This window comes from Amblyomma maculatum, chromosome 7, assembly GCF_055883805.1.
Source record: "Amblyomma maculatum isolate TAMU_Amacu chromosome 7, ASM5588380v1, whole genome shotgun sequence".
NCBI lineage: Eukaryota > Metazoa > Arthropoda > Arachnida > Ixodida > Ixodidae > Amblyomma > Amblyomma maculatum.
The window spans coordinates 108,809,177-108,818,073 of NC_139350.1; the positions used below are offsets into that span (position 1 = coordinate 108,809,177).

Sequence of the window (8,897 nt, forward strand, 5' to 3'; positions counted from 1 at the left end):
GTGCCGCTGTGGTTGGCCGACGCGTCGCTCGCCGCAGCGTTATCAGTTTACGGCAACGTCCAAAATGTTCATGAGCCGGCTTTCAAAGGTCGGCCAGGTGTTGGTACAGGCATCCGATTGAGATGAAAAAGCCCATCTCGAATTTTCTGAAGGTCCAGGGCTACACAGTAATGTGCGACTACCGCGGTGTAGAGAAGCTGTGCTCACGTTGCTGCCTGGCAGGCCACATCGAAAAGGACTGCCACACCCCCCGCTGCAGTAGGTGTGGCATTTTCGGACACGAAACAGAGGGCTGCGAAAAACCGTGCCGTAAGTGTGCTGGCAGTCACGCTACGGTTGACTGCATCCGATCAAGATCATTTGCTGTAGTAGCGGCAAAGGAGACGCAAGAAACGCCTGAAGTTCCAGCTATCACCTCGGATGGCAACACAGAAGATGAATTGGACGCTGACACCTTCACAATTGATGAAAAATCGGAAGACAACGAATGCCCGAGCGAGAGCGGTACTGAATCAGTTGACACAATCTTCCCAGTACTGCCAACGACCTCTGAAAAAACCACAAGCGACGAAGCCACTCACCAAAGCTCGTCCAAGTCAGCGACCGTACCAGCGTCACATAGTGCTGCAAACCCCAACGATAGAAGTGCTTCAAGTACTAGCGAACCACCGCACAACCCTGACGAACGCGGCTCCCGTGCAGCTGAACGAGAGGGCCAAACATCCCGCCACAACATGCCTGCGTGTGTGCCTCAGCCTCCTCGTGTCGGCAAGCTACTCGTCGAAAGCAGAAAAATGGACCTGAACCACCCACCCAGCCACCGCATCAGTTCACCCCCCTTGGACATAGCCATGGAAGAAGATCGCCACGGCATGAAACGGGGACACCCTGCCTCAGCGGAAAGCGACAGCTCCTCTGAAACCTGTAAGCCCCACAAGATTGCAAGTGCCCCGGCGCAGTCAGGGCACACTTCTCCCTAGAATAATGGCCGCATTTCAGTGTTTTCCTCTTTTTCTTAATTTCAGAATATCTGCGTGCGCTCTTTTAATAATGGCGATTGTACACCTTCTATCTCTGAATGCTCAGGGCTTGCGCAGCCTAGACAAACAGAGGGAGATCGTGAACTTCGCACGACCACGTAACGTAGATATTCTCTTTTTACAAGAATGCAACTTTAGTTCCCCGTATGATGTTCAGTCTTTTTGTTCCCGGTTTTGTGTTGAAGCATTTTTTACGTTAACTGATGCATTTATGAGTGGAGTCGGAGTTGTATTTCTTGCGCCTGCTTATCGACGCGGTGCTCACTGTCATTTCGGGTTTGATGGACGCACGTTGGCAGTTGACTTTAACCTGCATGGTCGTCGTGTGAGAGCACTTGTAATCTACGCTCCAGCGCAGCGCTCTTGCACCTCTGAATTTTTTGATTCACTCGATGCCTACATGCTTGATAGCTATCCCACTTTTCTGGTTGGGGATTTCAACTGTGTTGAGGACCCTCACAGAGATGTCAGTGGTCGCAGACAGGGCAGGCCTTACACAGGTGTACGAGCACTAAAACGACTCATACGTAGCTTCAGGCTTAGAGATGCGTGGATCGATCTGCATGGTAACGAATTTGAAGCAACGTGGCAACGCGGCTCTAACATGAGCCGATTAGACCGCTTTTACTTCCCTGAAAATCTAGCCACTCATGTTACCAGCTGTGACGTCCTCAGATTCCCGCCTGATGTCCCACGCATCTCTGATCACTTCCCCGTATCTGTAAAGTTATCATTCCACCAGTCAGCTCCATTTAAGAATCACTGGAAAATGGACACAACACTCGTATATGATCCGGTGAGCGTTGCCACCCTGCGTGTGGCACTCGAGTACACGTGCAGCCGCCCAGTGGAGCCGCGATGTTGGGATTCCTTGAAGGCCAGCTTTCGTGCAGAGCTAATGAAAGGAGGTCGGGAAAGAAAGTTGAGGCTGACAGCTGAAATAAACGACACCCTTCGGAAAGCACGCATAGTACGGCGTGGTGAGCCTCTCACGTTCACCATGCAGGACTATTTAAATCAGTTAAAAGCTCGTTACGAACTCCTGCTTCGCCTTAGCTCGCGCACAGCCGCAGAATTGTTTGTGAAGGGGAGGCCTGTTGTTGACCCCGCGGTCCTTCGCAGTGCTCGCAGCGGCTCTTTAGAAAGAGTTACATCGATTCCCTTTGTTGTACTGCCGAACGGGACACAGTCTGACAACGCCGAAGACATAAGGGAAGTATTCAGCGCACATTTTTCGCACGTGTTCACGACCGAAGGTAGAAATAGTGGAAGTCTGAACTGTGATATTCGAGAATTTTGTTCGGGTATAGCTCGCATTCCTGAAGAACTGCGGGAAGATCTTTGCAGTCCAATTACCTCGGATGAGCTTCGGATCGCGGTACAGGGAATGAATGCCTCTGCAGCCGCAGGCCCGGACGGGCTTCCAATCATATTTTATAAGACGTTTTTCGAAGTAATACAACTACACCTACTGTCAATGCTCAACGGACTCCTTACGGAAGGGATTAGACCGGAAACTTTCCGCGAGAGTAGAGTCGTACTCATTCTAAAAAGTGGCGGTGAACCGTCTGAACCGAAGGCATGGAGGCCCATCTGCTTACTCAACTCAGATTATAAAATATTTGCTGCAATACTAGCACATCGTATAACAGCTGTCTTACCTGAACTGATCAGCAATGCCCAAACATGCTGTGTACCAGAGCGCACAATCTTTTCTTCGCTAGCTCTAACCCGCGATCTTTTCACCTTTGCAACACATACTCAGGTTTCAGGCGCTTTTGTATCCCTAGACCAAGAAAAGCCATTTGATCGTGTAGAACGAGAATATCTTTTTGCTGTTCTAGAATGTTTTGGCTTTCCGGAGCGTTTAATAGGAACCCTTCGGTTGCTGTATACCGATTTAGAAGCTCACCTGGTAATCAACGGCCAGCCCAGTGATCCAATTGCTGTGAGCAGGGGAATACGGCAAGGTTGTCCTCGCTCATCTCTCCTTTTCGTGCTGTGCATAGAGCCTTTGTTGCAGCAGATTCAAAACTGCAGGTCAATACGCGGGTTCCCTCTCCCAGGCCAGGGCGAGGTGAAAGTAGCAGCATACGCTGATGATGTTTCTCTTTTCATAAGGAATATTGATAGTTACAACGCATTTCTGCGTATTTTCCACATATATAGCTGCCTGTCAGGTGCACGCCTCAATCCGGCAAAAAGCCAAGCACTGCGTTTCGGAGCTTTTAACGAAAACTTTCCTGATGGTGTTGCCTGGGTTGATGGTGTGAAAGTCCTGGGTGTTACATTCCTAGCGTCCGGTGAGGTAGCTCGTAGCACCTGGAAAGAAATAAGACAAAAAGCTGAGAAACGGATCGACGTAGCTCAAACGTTTTACTTACCCTTCTCTGAGCGAGCATGCCTCATCAAAAGCAGTGTGGTGGCGTCCCTTTTTTACGTAGCCAAAGTGGCCCGTCCTCCTCGCAGAGTCCTACAGCGGTTAGCTAGTGCTTGTGGTTCGTTCCTATGGAATGAAAAGAACGAGAGTGTTTCAAGGACTCTGGTCCGCTTACCGACTAGAATGGGAGGCTTCAGCATCCCGGACTTTGAAATAATGTGCCGCGTGCTGGCCCTGAGAGCCACTTGGGATATCATCGCGGATGTAGTATACCGTGGCAAACAACTTACTGTGTATTTTATGGGCACCTCTCGCCGTCTGTTTGGAATGGACTCATGCACAGGTCCGGCAGCTGAGAGACCACCAGTGTTTTAAATATATTGTACAATCACTACGCATGATGTAGAACGCATTACCCAATTGTGACCCCAAGGAAATGTCCCCCACAGACATACGTGAAAACATAGCTATTCAGCGCCTGAATGATGACCAGCGCAGGAAGGTTTGCAAAAGGAAGCGGAGGCCGTTGATCACAGCCTCCCTTCAAGCGGATGTCCGCGATTTCATTTGGTTACGAGAATGGCAGGCACTACCAACAGCCGACCGCCTTGCAGCGTGGGGCGTGGCGCGCTCCGCGTTATGCCCGCAATGCGGTCGCACTGAAACCTTAGATCATGTTTTGCATGAATGTTGTGTGGCGCGCACATTCTGGCGCCTAGTGACGCGCATGTTTCATGCCAGAATGCAGTGGCAGAGTCGCCACAGAGACATTTTCATAGAGCTTGTCATGTGTATAGGCATGTATGTAATGTGGAAGCGGAGAGGCCTGGCTGTTTTGCGGGGGCGACCGCAAAAAGCCATGTTTCCGATGCTGCATAGATTAAGAACATTAGTCTACACTCACTTGAATGAGGAACTTGTCATGCTGGGGGAGGAAGAATTCCTCCGACATTGGCCAACGAGATTCATTGTTGTTGCAAATGGTAACGTGACCACGCCTATCGTTCCATACTAGGAAGATAGGCAAGTGAGAGAATCGTTTCAATGGTGTTATGATGAAATAGCTCCACAAAGCAAAAAAAGCTGTACAGAAATGATATCAGCGAAAAAGCATGTATATTTGTATGTATATTTGCATGGATATTGTTATGTACATTTGTGTATATGTACGTGATTGAACACCTCTAGAATTATTGCAATTTTTGTCCGCCAAGGCCCCAGACGGATACATTTGTGTTCTGTAGATATTCATGAAAAATAAAATTCTCTTCAACCAAGGCGGTGCCTCCAGGGAGAGGTGCGGGCATTGCACTACGCTCGTGCTGACCCCTGCCACTACCCCAAACTGGGGCAGATGGGGCATGCAATTTTTGGTAGTGGGGGACTGCGTTCGCGCTTTCCCCCTCGCTATACCATCAAAAGTCAGATTATATAACACATCGGCGGCTGTTTTGGTGCTGCTCCGTTGCAGGCACTTCGGTAATGAGAGGTCGTTCGCTTAAGGAGAGTTTAGTTACGTAATAATTCAGATCATAAATAGATAAACCTCGTGGGATGCACAGGTTTGCTTAGTAAGAAATGACCTTCAGCAGTCTATTTCGGATATTAAGTATCAGGGGAATCCCTCCTCTCCTCTATCATTTGCCTCTTATCGGCGTTAATTAGTCGCACTTTATCCGCCTAGAGCAAGTTTGTAGGTACACCATCGCTACTGTCGCTGGAAGAAAAAGGCGCAGTACCTGTCACACTTGCTCTGTGTGACAGATGCTCTCAACCGCGCCGTAAGGGAAGGGAGGAAGGTGGGAGTGAAAGTGGAATGAGAGAAAGGGGAGCCGTTGTGGAGGGCTACGGAGTAATTTCGACCACCTGAGGATCTTTAACGAGCGCTGACATCGCACAGCACACGGACGCCCCTTCGTTTCGCCTCCATCGAAAAACGCAGCCGCTGTGGTCGGGTTCGGACCCGGGAACTCCGGCACAGTAGTCGGGCGCGTCTTACCACTGCATCACTCACTCACGGCGGGGGCCGTCTACGCCACGTGGTTTATTAGATTTTTTTTAAACTGATAGGAATTGCTTTGAGATTATATTCGGAGCGAAGCGAAATACACGCAGATTTGCATGTGCTTTTTGTTTAATTGCCGAAATTAGGGTACTGTTTAGTATAGTACGAGAGACGCAGAATGCTCTAATTTCATTCGAAATAGTAATTGTCGTCTAAGCCAAGTGGTTTATAAGGAAAAACAAAAAACAAGTAAGCACGTATGCGTGCCACCTCCACAAGCTGCGTTGCCTGCTCGATTTCTGACGCTGCTTTCCCTACGTAGTCTTTGTACACTGTCTCCGAGTATGAAAGGGAACTATCGGTTTGCTCAAAAAGACGGTTCGTTTTATTTTCTCAAGTAAAGGCGAAAATTACTTTTGGACATTACATTTATAATCAATAAAACACACAAAAAAGTATACTTGACACATAAACGACAGAGGAACGGGTAACTTAATGAATGGCATAACTTTGTTCCTTTTCATATTGAACAACCCTACGCAGACCGTGAAGGTTAACTTTTTCATATTTGCGCTATGTAAAGCAAGGCGAGGGTCGTGGATGAGCAAACAGGTCAGTGCGTTGAAAAGAAACAGGTAGAAAGGTGGTGAAATGAATTGAAAAAAAAAAAAAAAAACGCGGCAGGTATAGAAAGCACGTTAAATCCTAGGACACTTAATGTATGTTAGCACGAAGAGGGAAATGGAGGTAGGGCGTGGTTAGCGGAATATCGGGAAGGAATACGGGACCTCTACAAAGAACGTGCGCAAAAAAAGACAAGGAAAAAAGTTCGAAAGAAAAAGCCCGGAAAAGAGTAAAAAAAAAAAAAAAACTGCTGAGAGGGCGAGGATTGTAGCCGTGACGCAGGTTCTACGTTACCCTTGTCAAGTGATCTTCCCCTGTTGTGCAATACCCGAGTCCCGTGGCACACTCTGCTACGGTCGCTACTACAATGCGATCGGAGTCCGTGACGCCACTTGCGAGACTCACGGGGATGGTTTCTTGCCGGAAACGCGCGAATCGCTGGGACTTTCTCCGGTACGAACTGCTTGGGGGCACGAACTCTGCACGCTCAATCGCTCAATACGCTGCAGTGCATTGCCGCAGTAGAGGAATGCGAGAAGTTGGAAGGCGTGTGAGGTGGCGCCACCGCCCGTTAAACATGTCTATTAGCAACACTGAGACATACGCCAGCGTGTTGCGCGACTTTGTAGCCTATTTTGTGCACATATAATGATCAGTAGGCTTCTACAAAATAGTTTTGAATTAACAGCTTGAGAGTTCGCAAGAAAACATTTGTTATTCTCCGGGTGGACAAGCAACACGGAGCAGGGAGAGGCACGTTCTTTTATTTCCCAACGGTCGTAACTTGAGCAGAAGGCGGTGTCTCTGTAGGTTGCCTCCGCGGCAGAGACGTCGTCCAAGCATACTTACCTGGTGCCGAGGCTACCGTGTTCAGCAAGGCGGTGCCTCCATGGAGAGGAGCGGGCATTGCACTACGCTCGTGCTGACCCCTGCCACTACCCCAAACTGGGGCAGATGGGGCATGCAATTTTTGGTAGTGGGGGACTGCGTTCGCGCTTTCCCCCTCGCTATACCATCAAAAGTCAGATTATATAACTCATCGGCGGCTGTTTTGGTGCTGCTCCGTTGCAGGCACTTCGGTAATGCGAGGTCGTTCGCTTTAGGAGAGTTTAGTTACGTAATAATTCAGATCATAAATAGATAAACCTCGTGGGATGCACAGGTTTGCTTAGTAAGAAATGACCTTCAGCAGTCTATTTCAGATATTAAGTATCAGGGGAATCCCTCCTCTCCTCTATCATTTGCCTCTTATCGGCGTTAATTAGTCGCACTTTATCCGCCTAGAGCAAGTTTGTAGGTACACCATCGCTACTGTCCCTGGAAGAAAAAGACGCAGTATCTGTCACACTTGCTCTGTGTGACAGATAATAATAATGAGATTCTTGTTGAGGGGGGAGGAGAAGGGGGAGATTACACGGCCCTATAACTGTCTCCTGTACTTGCAGGGATACACCGCAACGGGGCCGAGTAGAGGGGAAGGGGGAATGAAAGAGGGGAGAGGAAGGGGGAGCGAAAGCGTTGTCGTTGGTAGTCAATGTCGATGACCCCTGGAGAAAAATGCCAAACATGGAAGGGCAAACACTCGTACAACAAGGATTGGTGGATTTTGAAGCGGGGACGTGCCGCGCAAAGGAGAAAGCCTTCATGACATATGTAGAGATAATTATGAGGTTTAAAGAAAGGGGAAAAAAAAAAGAAAATCTGAGAGGGAGATTTGGAATGTCATGGATGCTTATGCGAGCAGTTGGATGCGCGCGGTGGGAGGAGTGGGGCCTTGCAGAAGGGGCAAAGAGCCTTGTGGGATAATATAGGAGGAGATTAGATAATAATAATAAAAAAATAATAATAATAATAATAAAAAAAGTAGTCTGAGGGCATATTTGAAATGCGACAGATAGGCTGGGAAGGAAGGGCCTTTGCAGAGGTTGCATGGGACCTTATGGGATATATAAAGGAAGAATTGATGATAATAAACACCACAAAAAAAAAAAAAAGAAGTGGAGGGAGAAAAAAAAAAAGTCTGAGGGGATTATTTGAAATGCAGGAGATAGGGCCTTTGCAGAAGGTGGATGGGACCTTATGGAATATGTAACGGAGGAATTTATGATACTAAACAGACAAAAGAAAAAAAAAAGAAGAGAGGAAAAAAAAAAGTAGTCTGAGGGCATATTTGAAATGCCACAGATAGGCTGGGAAGGAAGGGCCTTTGCAGAGGGTGGATGGGACCTTATGGGATATATAAAGGAAGAATTGATGATAATAAACACCACAAAAAAAAAATAATAAGTGGAGGGAGAAAAAAAAAAGTAGTCTGAGGGGATTATTTGAGATGGAGGAGATAGGGCCTTTGCAGAAGGTGCATGGGACCTTATGGAATATGTAACGGAGAAATTGATTATGATAAACACACACACAGAAAAAAAAAAAGATTCTGTGGGCATTACATAAATTGGTACAGATAAAAGTTAGACGATTTGCGGGCAGTTGGTTGCGCGCAGGAGTGAGAGAAGGTCCTTGTGCAAAAGGGCCTTATAGGACTTAAAGAAAAAAGAAAAAAAACACAAACAGAATAATGATAATAAAAAAAAATGGATCTGGTGCTATGCGGGGAATAGCGCGGGAGTGGCACACTGAATTGGTGAGAGTTGCTGGCAATAATTTGCGCACTAGGGGAAGATGGAAAGTGTTCACAGTTTTGCACTTAGTCCACTGTCCCGTAGGAATAACAGGAGCACTTTTAGGGCACTTTGCACTTTGTGGGGAGGGCCAGACGGGTGAAGGATCTCACATGTGTTAGCACAGGGAAGTCCAAGATTTCGGTAACCTTCCCGAAGGAGGTGTCGCGGTT

General features: G+C 47.7%; 1 non-coding gene and 1 pseudogene across 1 annotated transcript; both read left to right on the forward strand.

The window, feature by feature from the left end:
• Nucleotides 1-4,645: 4,645 nt before the first annotated feature.
• Nucleotides 4,646-4,825, forward strand: LOC146184324 (U1 spliceosomal RNA; annotated as a pseudogene).
• A 2,065-nt stretch (nucleotides 4,826-6,890) lies between these two features.
• Nucleotides 6,891-7,054, forward strand: LOC146184325 (U1 spliceosomal RNA). The gene has a single exon (XR_014708979.1). It is a non-coding gene; the product is annotated as a U1 spliceosomal RNA (small nuclear RNA).
• Nucleotides 7,055-8,897: the final 1,843 nt, after the last annotated feature.